A 13,665-nucleotide genomic window follows, 5' to 3' on the forward strand; every position below is an offset into this window, starting at 1 on the left:
ACAGGAAAAACCCAAGTGTTTTAGGTGTGGTAAAACTGATCATCTTGCATACAAAGCAAAGAAATGCCCTGCTACTGGACAGACATGCCAGAATTGCAGAAAGCTGGGTCATTTTGCAACTGCTTGTAGATTCCCTAAACAGTACGCAAAGAAAATAAATGCTACAGTTGATACTATGGGTCAAGAGAATAATGCAGAAAATGTTCATGATAATCAGGTTAGTTCAGAAACTGATTTTGCGTTTCGCATAAATTCAGTCAACAAAGGTGCAAAGAAACATATCATGGTAGAAGTAATCATCAATGGTAAACCAATTTTGATGCAAGTTGACACAGCAGCCGATGTATCAATTATGTCTGAGAAAACGGGTAGAAGCATTCCTAATTTGTTATTAGAAGGTACAAATAGAGTTTTGAAAAGTTATAATGGTTTTGATATTCAGGTAATAGGTGCTTCGAACGTAGAGGTACAGTACAAAGAAGAGAAATTAGAGAGAATGCCATTAACAGTAGTAAAAGGTAATGGACAAACTTTGCTAGGTTTAGATTGGCTACAGTATTTAAAGTTAGATTGGCCTAGTATTTTGAAGGTTGCAGGTAGACAAGATGAAAATAAAAATGAAATATCTATGGATAACATCATATCAGAGTTTCAAGACGTATTTGAAGATAAAATAGGTACAGTAAAGAACACAAAGGCAATTTTAGTTTTGAAACCTGAGAGTTCTCCTAGATTTTTAGCTCCGAGACCAGTACCGTATGCATTGAAAAGTGCAGTTGAAACAGAAATCAGGAGATTAGAAAGTGAAGGTTCCTGGGAAAAGGTTACATATTCAGATTGGGCTACACCATTAGTTCCTATTGTGAAGGAAAGTGGACAGGTTAGGTTATGTGGAGATTACAAAGTAACGTTAAATCCACAACTGCAAGTAGCTCAACATCCCTTACCAAATCCGAAAGACATGTTTGCAACTATGTCAGGATGCAGTGTTTTTTCTAAATTAGATTTAAGACAAGCATTTCAACAGCTTCCCATGGATGAGACTTCACAAGAATTATGTACAGTAAATACATCCTTAGGTTTGTTTAGGCCAAAGAGATTACCTTATGGAGTTGCAAGTAGTCCAGCTATATGGCAACAAACTATGGATAAGATTTTTTCAGGAATGCAAGGAGTATTCATTTTTATAGATGATATTTTAATTGCTGGTAAAGACACAAAAGAACATAGAGAAATATTGCGAACAGTTCTGAGGAAGTTGAAGCAACATAATATTAGAGTAAATAATAGCAAATGTATTTTAGAAGTTGATTCAGTGGAATACTTAGGCTTTGTAATAAATGGCAAGGGTATTCACAAAACTAAAGAGAAGATTAAAGCTGTACAATCAACAAAAGTGCCAGAAAATGTTAAGGAATTACAATCATTTCTAGGTTTAGTAACATTTTATGGGAATTTCATTCAGAATTTGGAACAATTGCACATCAATTGTATAATCTATTGAATAAGGGTGTAGAATGGAAGTGGACAAAAGGTTGTCAGGAATCTTTTGAAAGAATCAAATAGGAAATAACATCACCTACATTCTTAGTACATTATCAAATGGATGTACCAGTTAAATTAGTATGTGATGCATCAAACATAGGTTTAGGTGCAGTATTATATCATGTAATGCCAGATGGAACAGAAAAACCAATTGCATTCACTTCTAGAGTATAGAACAAGGCAGAAAGGAATTACTCTCAAATAGAAAAGGAAGGTTTAGCATTAGTTTATGGAGTTAAAAAATTCCATATGTATCTTTATGGTAGGAAATAGTTCACACTTGTTACAGATCATAAACTTTTATTAGCAATATTGGGTCCAAAAGCAAGTTTACCTACGTTGGTAGCTGCAAGACTACAATGTTGGGCAATTACGTTAGCAGCGTACCACTATGATATAGAATACCGTCCAACATCAAACATGGGTAATGCAGATGCTTTATCCAGATTACCCGTAGACAAAGCTCCAGAGGAGTATGATGACAGTGTTCTGTTAATTTCCGTATATGATATACCCATAACTGCAAAAGATGTAGCACACAGTACCAAGAGAGACCCAGTACTTAGTAAGGTTTTAGAGAGTTTAATGACAGGTAGGGACTTATCTGTAAAAGAGGAAAATTGTAAACCATATTAGGATATATGGTATGAACTGAGTGTAACACAAGGAATAGTGATGAGAGGTTCAAGGGTAGTTATTCCTAATTCACTGAGAAATAAGGTTTTGTCTGAAATACATGCTGATCACCAAGGTATTGTAAGATCAAAGTCAATTGCAAGAACTTATGTATGGTGGCCAGGTGTAGATAAAGATAGGGAATCTTATATTAGGAATTGTATGAATTGTGTTATGCAACAATTCTCAATTTGCAAGAATGCACCCGTGGTAGTTACCCAGGTATCCATGGCAAAGAGTGCATGTAGATTTTGCAGGTCCTTTTTTAAATTACTTGTTTTTGATAGTAGTAGATGCTTACAGTAAGTGGCCAAAAAATTATCCCAATGAAGAAAACAACGTCTTACGCCACAATAAAAGAGTTAATGCAAATATTTTCTACACACGGTATTCCAGAAAGAATTGTTAGAGATAAGGGTCCACAATTTACCTCACAAGAGTATAAAGAATTTTGTAATGTCAATGGTATTGTGACGGCCGAGAGAAAGGTTATGACTCAAAGGCAGGATGCAATCAACTGAGTAACTTTATTAAAGAACACTCTCCTTTATATACAAAACCTCAAGACAACAGGAATTTTCATGTTCGAGAGACAGACAATGTTACAGAGGAAACACGCAGACATGTTTATTCTGGTTCTTTTTAGTCCGAGGGAAGAACGCAGACACAAGCATATTATATATAAAATAATTTATGTACGATCGTGTGACACACGGTTGGTACATGGCTCCCCCCCTAAAAATGACATACTGTACATGTTAAATAGGGCGCCCTGATCTGGAGAGGCAAACTGTAGGCGGGTCATCTGGCAGTAGATAAGCAGGTTTTAGACGATCAATGGAGACCCAGTCTTCTTTGCCACGAATGTTTAGTAGCATTGCTTTCGGACTGCGTCGGATCACAAGGAAAGGGCCCGTGTAAGGAGGCGTTAGCGGTGGCTTGGTAGTGTCGTTGCGCAGAAAGACGTGCGTTGCAGAGTGCAAGTCTGTTAGTATGTGATGCTTCGCTTGGGGCTTGTAAGTCTGGCGGTATGGAGTAAATTTTCCCACGACATGACATATGCGCTGGAGATCATCGGAGGAGGTTGTAGAAGGAAAAAATTCGGCAGGGACGACCAACGGGTCGCCATACACCATTTCAGCTGCCGAGATGTTGAGGGCGTCTTTAGGAGTGGTCCTTAGTCCCAGGAGGACCCAGGGAAGCTGAGTAAACCAGTTGCAATCCTTGCAGCGGGACATCAAAGCTGCTTTGAAAGTGCGATGAAAACGTTCAACCATTCCATTGGCAGCGGGGTTGTAGGCCGTTGTCTGAGGTAGGGTGATGCCCAGGAGATTCGCTAATGATGTCCACAATTGAGAGGTGAAAGTGGTTCCCCTGTCAGAAGTAATATGCTCAGGGATACCAAATCTTGCAATCCATCCAGAGAGTAAGGCAGATGTACATGAGGCAGACGTTGCAGTTTCCATGGGAATGGCTTCAGGCCAACGGGTGGAGCGGTCGATGACGGTAAACAGGTAATGATGTCCTTGTGATGTGGGTAGGGGGCCTACAACGTTGACGTGAATGTGTGCGAAACCACGCTGAGGTTGAGGAAAGGTGCCCACTCCTGAATCCGTGTGTCGATGTACTTTGGAAGTTTGGCAAGAAGTACAGGCGTGGACCCAATCCTTAGCATCCTTAGAAATGCCGTGCCAAATGAACTTTGCCTTCAGCAGCTGTGCAGTAAAACGGCACGAGGGATGTGAAAGGCCGTGAATGAAATCAAACACCTGTCGGCGCATGGGAGCAGGAATCCAAGGTCGTGGTCTGCCAATACTGACGTCACAGAGGAGGGTGGTATTGGAGTCTTCGAGGGGGAAGTCTTCCCAACGGAGGGACGTGCAGGATGTCCTTCATGCTTGATATTCTGGATCCTTTCGTTGGGCTTCAGCCAGGGCGTTGTAATCCAATCCCAGTTGAACGGCAGCCAACGTGTTTTTTTGACAGGGCATCGGCAACAGAATTAATTTTCCCAGGGACGTATTGAAGGGTGCAATTGTATTCAGCCACGGCAGAGAGATGTCAGCGTTGCCGGGCGGACCAGGCATCAGACTGTCGAGTAAAGGCATGCACCAGAGGCATGTGGTCTGTACGAATGACGAAGGGCATACCTTCTAAGAAATTACGAAAGTGACGGACAGCCAAGTGCACCGCCAGCAATTCTCGATTGAAGGTAGAATAGCCATATTCTGCCTTGGACAGTTTTGTGCTGAAGAAGGCCAATGGGCGGGGCGAGCCGTTGACCACCTACTCAAGTACTGCACCAATAGCGACGTCGCTGGCATCGGTGGAGAGAAGGAGAGGGGCATGTGGGATAGGAAAAGTGAGAGCCGCAGCAGTTGATATGGCCTTCTTTGCATTGCAGAAGGCTGCTTCTTGAAGGGGACCCCACTTCAGGTCCTTTGCCTTGCACTTGAGGGAAGCGTAGAGGGGAGCAAGAGTGGCAGATATGGCTGGCAGAAAACGGTGATAATAGTTGATCATGCCCAAGAACTCCTGCAAAGCTTTGACGGTCGAGGGCGCGTAGAAGTTCTGAACGGCTGCTTCCTCCTCAGGGAGGGGATGGACTCATTCAGGAGTGATGCGGTGCCCTAAGAACGACACTTCGTTGGCGTCAAAGATACACTTGTCGTACCGGACTACAAGGACGTTTTGTTGCAGGCGGTCGAGCACAATGCGCAGGTGATGGATGTGTTCCTCTTTTGAGGAGGAGAACACAAGTATGTCGTCCACATAACATACACAGAAAAGGAGGTTCCCTAAGATGCCATCCATGAGACGTTGAAACGTTGCCCCAGCATTACGAAGGCCAAAACAGGAGTAATTGAAGGTGTATGTACCAAATGGAGTGGTGATGACGGTCTTGGGGATATCTTCTGGGTTCATAGGCACCTAATAATACCCCTTCAGGAAGTCGAACGTAGAGAAAACCTTCGCTTTGTGCAGGTAGGAGGTCACGTCGGCAATGTTTGGGAGGGGGCAGTGATCTGGTTCTGTTTGCATGTTCAGGCTCCTGTAATCCCCGCACGGACGGAGGGAGCCGTCTTTCTTCAGAATGATGTGTAAGGGTGACGACCATGGGCTGGAGGCCTTTTGGCAAAGGCCCATTTCCTCCATTTCGGCGAACGTCTGTTTGGCGGCTGCAAATCGTTCTGGTGCCAAACGTCTGAATTTTGCGAAGACTGGGGGTCCCGTTGTCTTGATATTGTGATAAATACCGTGCTTGGCAAGAACCGTGGGCATTTGGCGAAGTTCTGGACAGAAAACCTCCGGGTACGACGTGAGGAGGTGGGCGTAGTCATCCGTGGGTGCGCTGATGTGGAGAGCGAGGTTAGAGGGGGCGGGTTGAAGAGGTGTCGACAAGTACGAGTCTGCGTTGACCAATCGTTGGTGGGCAACATCGACCAGAAGGTGGAAATGGGAGAGGAGATCCGCACCGAGGATTGGCATTTTGACGTCAGCAACGAGAAACTTCCAATTGAATTTACCGTTTCCGAACAATAATGTAAGGTTCTCGTTACCGTAGGTGGGTATCGCAGATCCGTTGGCAGCTACCAAGTGGACGTCGGCAGATGTATACAGACTACGTCGTGTCTTGAAGAGTTTCCTTGGCAAAAAAAGAACGACAAGCACCCGTGTCTACCAAAAATCGCTCGCCCATTCCTGCATCATGTAAGAAGAAAAGATTAGAAACACGGGAGGCCACCGCCACGAGCGATGGCCTACTTACACGTTTTTTGGCCACTGACAATCCTCGGCACATTTCTTCGCGGTTGCCCCGAATCTGAAGTGGTAGTAGCATAACTGCGGCGGACTGGAGGTAGTAAGTGGCTGTAGAAGTTGTTTGTTGGGGCGCGAGCGATTGGTGGGTGGTGGGTGGCTTTGTCGCCGCTTCGGCATGTCACGGGGTAGGCGTGTATGTCCTACGGCATTCATGTTAGCTTTGGTTCACGTTAAATAGGTATCCTCTTCGACAGGGGTGGAGGCGTTGATGGAGGTCTCGAAGTGGCTGTCTTGAAGTGGCTTTGGTCATCAAGTCCTTTATGGGTAAACTATCGGCATCGGGATTGGCAGCACGTACAGGTCCGGGTAAACGGCATATCCAAAGGGCACGAAGTAGGTTCACCTCACGAGGAGAGCCGTCTGCGGCAGGTTGAAGGTGAGCGATACTGGTCATTTCCCTGAGGGCAAGCGAAGCCCTTTGGTCCCCCAACGGTTGTTGAGAGAGCTGAAAAAGCTTTGCTATACTGGCGGCTGGCGACGGCGAGTACTGCTGCAGAAGGTATGTTTTGAGGGCGTTATACGCTATTGGGGTGTCTCCTTGTTCACAAAGCCAGTCGGATATTTCTGGGAAGGTGTCCTCGGGTATCGCCGAGAGAACATAATCTGCTTTGGTGGTTGAGCGAGTCACGCCGTTGATGCGAAACTGGACTTCTGCTCGTTGAAACCAAGCAAACGCCTCTCCACTGGCGAATGACGAAAGTTTCAACGGGGGAGTCGTAGCGCTAACTTCCGAAGAGTCCGCCATATTACCAACGATGGAGGGTGGAAGGCGGTGGGAGCGAGTCGACTTCCGGGGTCACCAATGTGACGGCCGAGAGAAAGGTTATGACTCAAAGGCAGGATGCAATCAACTGAGTAACTTTATTAAAGAACACTCTCCTATATATACAAAACCTCAAGGCAACAGGAATTTTCATGTTCGAGAGACAGACAATGTTACAGCGGAAACACGCAGACATGTTTATTCTGGTTCTTTTTAGTGCGAGGGAAGAGCGCAGATACAAGCATAATATATACAAAATAATTTATGTACGATCGTGTGACACACGGTTGGTACAGTATAAATCATACACTTTCAGCAACATATCATCTATCTACTAAAGGAGAGGCTGAAAGATTTGTCAAAACGTTGAAACACAATATGAAGTATAGAATAGCAAATTTAGGTAATATATTTTTGCATGAATCAAAGTTTTTATTGTCTTATAGAACAACGTCGCACAGCACAACACGTGTGACACCCTCAAATTTGTTGATGGGGAGGAGGATAAGGTGTAAGTTAGATTTGTTATATCCAAGTTTGCAAAGTGATTTAGAAGATAAAGGGTATAAACAAGTAGTAAAGCTTCCTAATATAAGACATTTTTTACCTTTATCTGATGTCATGGTAAGATTGTACAACACTCCAGAGAAGTGGGTACCAGGAGAGATTGTAAGAGAGATAGGAAATTTACATTATGATGTTCGTGTTGGTGATAATGTTGTAAAACATCATGTTGATCAATTACAACCATTATAAAGAGATACATTAGAGCATGTGAATGTTAGAGTTGAGAAACTTAAAGAAGTAGTTAGATCAAATGAGTCAAATATTAACCAAGATAGTCCAACATCCAATGTAGATTCAGAACCAATTCATGTACCAGTACAATATGAGGTTAAAGTGCTTCCTAATAGGATTAATAGAGGAAAGCCCCCTGAGATATTAGATTTATAAAGATTTTTACAATGTCAAGTTAAGGGGGTGGAGACTGTTATGTATTATTGTAATAATGTACTATATTATTTCAAGTGTTACAGGTATTGCGCAACATTGCATCATATTGCGTGAATAAAACATGTTATGCTTTGTGCATAAGTGTAATGATTTATTTTGGTATTAGGATTCAAATATTTATTGATTACCTCAAAGATAGCATGTAATTTTTTTATAGTTTTGTACTGGAGTAGGATTTAAGTGTTTTCAGAGCGATGCTCTTTTGTTTAGCAATGTTTTGGTTTTGTCAGATTATGTATGACGCTCCATACACACTTAGGAGTCAGCTGTCATAGAGCAATGTAGTCACAAGATTTATTAAACTTGTATTTTAAGAATACCAACCTATCATTAAATCCCACCAAGAAAAATTGACGACCAAAGATAGGGTCAGCTGAGAAATAATTACTAACAATTCTTTATCTATGTTCCAGGTAATTATTATGGTTAATAGAAACATCCTCTCAACACATCAGTCACCTCAAATCAACCAAGTGATGTTGGCTGTCTTCCGGCTAGCAGAAAAGAAGAGATGGCACTTGTCAGCAGTTCACCTTCAAGGGGTCTGCAATGTGACAGCGGACGCTCTATCCAGGTTCACACCGATAGAGTCAGAATGGCCCCTAGACGTAGGATCATTCTCTTTCGTCTCGAGTCAAGTCCCGGAAATGCAGAGATATCTCTTTGGGACGAACGACAACAAGAAGTTACATCGTTATGTGTCCCCGTAAGAGGATCCTCTAGCGGAAGCAGTGAACGCTATGTCCCTCGACTGGAACAGATGGTCCAGGATTTACCTGTTCCCTCTGCACAACTTTTTATTGAAAGTCCTCAACAAACTGAGATCTTTGAAGGGGAAAGCGGCAATAGTGGCTCACAAGAGCCAAACTGCGTTTGATTCCCTCTGGCATTAGAACTACGACTGAATTTTGTGCCGCTACCGGATCCAGTTTTGACTCAGCGAGTTCAGAAGTCGTCTGTCTTCGCTTCATTAGAGAAAACCCGGAACCTGCATCTCATGATTCTCTCTCCCTAGCGGTGAGGAAAAGATTCGGGAAATCAAGAGACAGTATAGACTTTTTAGAGGAATATAAGTCCAAACATACCTGAAGACAATATGAGTCATCAAGGAGGAAGTGGGTGTCCTTCATCAAGACGAAGAATCCACAAAAGATCTCGACAGACTTCTTCATCCATCTTCATGATAAAGGTTTAGCAGCCAACACAATATCAACGTGTAAGTCGGCCTTGACAAGGCCTATTCTATATACCTTCCAGGTCGACCTCTCTAATGACATTTTTAACAAAATTCCGAAGGCCTGTGCTAGGCTCAGACCATCAGCACCTCCGAAACCCATTTCATGGTCTCTGGATAAGGTTCTTCATTTTGCTTCAATGATGAATAATGAGGAGTGTGCTTTAAAGGATTTGACCCAAAGAGTTATATTTCTGTTTGCACTTGCTTTGGGAGCTAGAGTTAGTGAAATAGTAGCCCTCTCGAGAGAGGAAGGTCATGTTCAGTTCTTAGATGGGGGAGAACTGAGCCTTTTTCCGGACCCAACGTTTCTCGCCAAGATCGAGCTACCCACCAATAGTTGGGGTCCCTGGAGAATCTGCCCTCTGAAGGAAGATGCATTTCTATGTCCAGTGGAGTGCCTAAAGGTCTATATTCGTAGAACTTCACACTTTAGGAGAGGACAGCTGTTTAGGGGAGAAACCTTAGGCTCAAATTTATCTCTGGAGCAACTAAGGGTGAAAATCACCTATATTATTCACAGAGCTGATCCAGACAGTACACCCGCAGGTCATGATCCGAGAAAAGTTGCCTCCTCCATAAATTTCTTTAATAATATGGATTTTGAACATCTTTGCTCATACACTGGCTGGAAGTCATCCAGAGTATACTTTAGACACTATGCGAAGCAAGTGGAGGAACTTAAGAGGTCTGCGGTAGCAGAAGGTAGTGTCCTTAAACCTGCTGTTTAAATCTGCGAGAAACAGTGAAATTAATTGTGACCATTAATTTGGGGGTGGGTGTGTATTCACGGACTGTTTTTACAAACTAAGTGTTAGGCCACTGAAGTGTTCTTATGAACTGTTCCATAGACAAAGGTGAACCAAGCATAGTGCGGACACATATGCCAAGCGTTTGTGACGCTAGTGTGATTGAACAGTAATACAGACTGTAATAACAGTATTAAAATTTGAATATTAAAAGTTTCCTTTTCAGATGAAACAATATTTTCTGTTTTACTGTTATCTTTATGCTTAATTATTTATTCATCCACATATTATAATTCTTATAATTGTCGATTGACCTATATATTTTTATTGATTGTCAATAAACTAGTTCTTAGTGAACCTTGCGTCTTATTTGCCCATGTCATTTTACTAAAAATGTACTTAGCATTACACTTAAAACTGTGGATAATTTTAACATGAATAGTCCTTAAGATTGTTCCTTGCTACAAGAAAACATTCGTTGTTTTATTCTTTCCTCAAGAAGGAAAGACTTCATACCCTAAAGGGATGGTGGTGGATATGCAAAATTGTTCCTACACGGATATAAACCTTTGCCCAATCCATTGATAAAAACAGGCACACCGGGGGACTTGTCGGTATTTCATACTAACATTGGTGGTTCTTATACAAACTTTGCTTTATAATGTATTGGGTGAGACCACTATACTGGCTTGTCTGTTAGTCATCCATAGGTATTATGTATTCCTCGAGACTTTTTCCAGTCTAGTATGACTCTTTCCTGTAGGGGGCAGGAAGCACTAACATGGTTTATGCTTAGATGGAGTGATGTATGACGGTAACATCATAGGTCTCTAGGTCTATGCTGACCAGGAAATACTTTCTTGAGGGTATGGCATGATTTGAGAATTCACAGATACAGTAATTCTCTTGTAAACTTCCATCAGGATGACGTGGCCTGAGCCCAAAAAACGGATTTTGAGCGAAGCGAAAAATATATTTTTTGGTGAGATAGCCATGTCGTCCTGATGGACCCGCCCTTCCTTTTAATAAAAAGGGCTATAGGACCCCTCCCTATAAATGCAGTATCTGTAGCACCTCGTTTTTCGCTACAAGGAATAGAGATGGCGCCGTCGGCGGCATTGTGTACACACTCGAAGTGGGATAGGAGAGGTACCTTATTAATGGCTCTCCTTTCATTATCTTTTTTCGTTTGCTTACCATTTTGACCCCTCGAAGTGTTAATTCTGTTCAGGGTGAAGATAGCTATGTGGCGTGTCAAGAATACGTCCTCTGATATTACGCGATATCCAATTTTAGATTTATTTATTTAGGGATATTCGCTCCAGGAGTTAAAATTCTGGATACCATAAGGTAAAATTCTCTGGGAATATCACTGTAGTCAAATGTACCCTAGGAAGCTACCCTAAAGGAACTTCCATCAGGACGACATGGCTATCTCGCCCCCCCCCAAAAAAAAAAATATATATATATATATATATATATATATATATATATATATATATATATATATATATATATATATATATATATATATATATATATATATATATACTGTCTATGTGTGGGTCAATGTTTATGCTTCCTTACAATTGCTTATTCTAGAATAATTTTTATATACACTTCCTCATGCTCTTTTATTTGTGACCTGGAATCTCCCGTTTGTCAGTGAGGATATGTTTTCGTATTTAATGAAATTACACATAATTTTCATCGTATACTTTCATCAAATCTATTAAATTTATATGATCCGACAAAATTGGAGTTTGATTTTCATTTCATTACATCGATTTCTGGACTGTATTCTGTCAACAGTCCTAACTATGTGGAGGAAGTAAATATAAAAAGACATATTGAGATTACATAATATTACTAAATTAAGTTCAATGATTAATTGCTGTAATTGGTATATACTCACCAATGAAGATTTCGAGGGATATTGGATAAGTATGGAGATATCCCTTAGAATTATAACTGGGTTTTATATCAGTAGTTATTTCACCAAGGCAAAACAGGAAACATCAAAATCAAAGTATAAGATTGACTTAAAGGGAATGATGCCGACAGCTTGAATGGAAATGATGATAAAAACTATGAAAGGTTTATTTTTTGATTAAGCTGAAAAATAAACCTCCCAAGTGTCAGATGATTTACCATGTTTTTACACCCTTAATTCTGTCTAAGAATATTGAAGTCACAGAAATTATTAATCCTTCAGTAACAAAATTAGAATAATTTTTAATATCGTGAAATAGGAAAAAATTAAAATTATTAATTTGTGTAAAGACTACAACTGTGTACTTTCCAATTACATACCTTAGAAAAGAGAGAGAGAGAGAGAGAGAGAGAGAGAGAGAGAGAGAGAGAGAGAGAGAGAGAGAGAGAGAGAGAGAGAGAGAGAGAGAGAGAGAGAGAGAGAGTGAGTTAAACCTCTTATGGGTAAAATCATTATCAATACCAAATTCCAAGAACTGCCATACGTTTGCAAAAGTTATTTACTTCTGAATTTTATTATATTATAGCTTATAATAAAGTAACGAATTTAGTTCTTCGTGTACAATTTTAATCTGAAATAGGAATGAAATATTTCAACATTATTAATTATTTTTGATATCATAAATAGTCACCCATGGTTATTTACAGTTATTGAAGAATATTCCTTAAGCTCAATGCATACGCAGCCAAAATCTACATTTTTCTATATTACGCTCCTATTTTTCATTGCTGAAAAAAAAAGAAAAAAAAAGAAAAAAAAAAGATTTGAATTGTATATTTTTGGGCTTTCATCATATCTTTATGATTTTCTTTCCGAGTAGGTTTCTTGAACCGGACATACAGTTCAAACCTTTCAAATGCAACGTTGTTTAAATAAGAATACTTTTTCTATCAAATATAGTTATTTCCCCTTGTAGGGAATCATCCACATTTGAATAACAACATTATGTATATATTGACCAGTTTTATTTTTATTTTACTAATATTGCTCATATAGGCTTCTATCAAAACCAATCTTGATGGACGTAATAACTCTTGAAGAACACTTATATACAGTCCAAAGCAGACTCAAATGGCATTCTGAGATGTTTTGAATTTGAAATTATTGCAATACTACAATAGGGTTAAGTCTGTTTTTCTCTTCAATGAAAATCTCCCCAATGTAATTCATTGGGATATTACTTCCCGTTAGCTAGAATACAAATTATTTTTTGGTGGTTGATACAGTGATGTCTGATGGCTTGGTTACATTTTTTTTTTCAACGTTCGTTTACAGTCACTAACAAATACATTTCGTTTCAAATATATTTTATAAAAGATTACTTATGATGCAGTTCTAGTTGAAGTAATCAATTCTTCCCCGATATAGAGTAAAATAGCTGCTTTTTAGAAAAGCTCTATGTCTGATATCACCATTTGATATGATTAATTAGGAAGGATTATGCAGTCTCCTTCCATAGTTATTTACTTTGACTCTCACCGGCTTTGAACTAGGATACTTTCATTCAGCAAAATAAGATTTTAGAGGTCTTTTGGGTTTCATTCATACATGACAGATCCCCAATTACCTCACAATTCTCTATACCCATAAAATATCTGTTTTGGGCTTCTGAAGCTGATTGCACCGAGTCATTTATATACCTACTCCACATACAAACACTAATTATAGAAGCTTATTCCCTATTTTCGTTGAATGCGCAAACAAGTGTTCTCTCTCTCTCTCTCTCTCTCTCTCTCTCTCTCTCTCTCTCTCTCTCTCTCTCTCTCTCTCTCTCTCTCTCTCTTATAGAATCAGATTTGCCAGGTAGGGGTCCTTTTGCTTTGTCGCGAAATGTTATGTGTAGACTAGCGAAGGATGTTAGGGGTGATGG

Source organism: Palaemon carinicauda, chromosome 4 (genome assembly GCF_036898095.1).
Source record: "Palaemon carinicauda isolate YSFRI2023 chromosome 4, ASM3689809v2, whole genome shotgun sequence".
Lineage (NCBI taxonomy): Eukaryota > Metazoa > Arthropoda > Malacostraca > Decapoda > Palaemonidae > Palaemon > Palaemon carinicauda.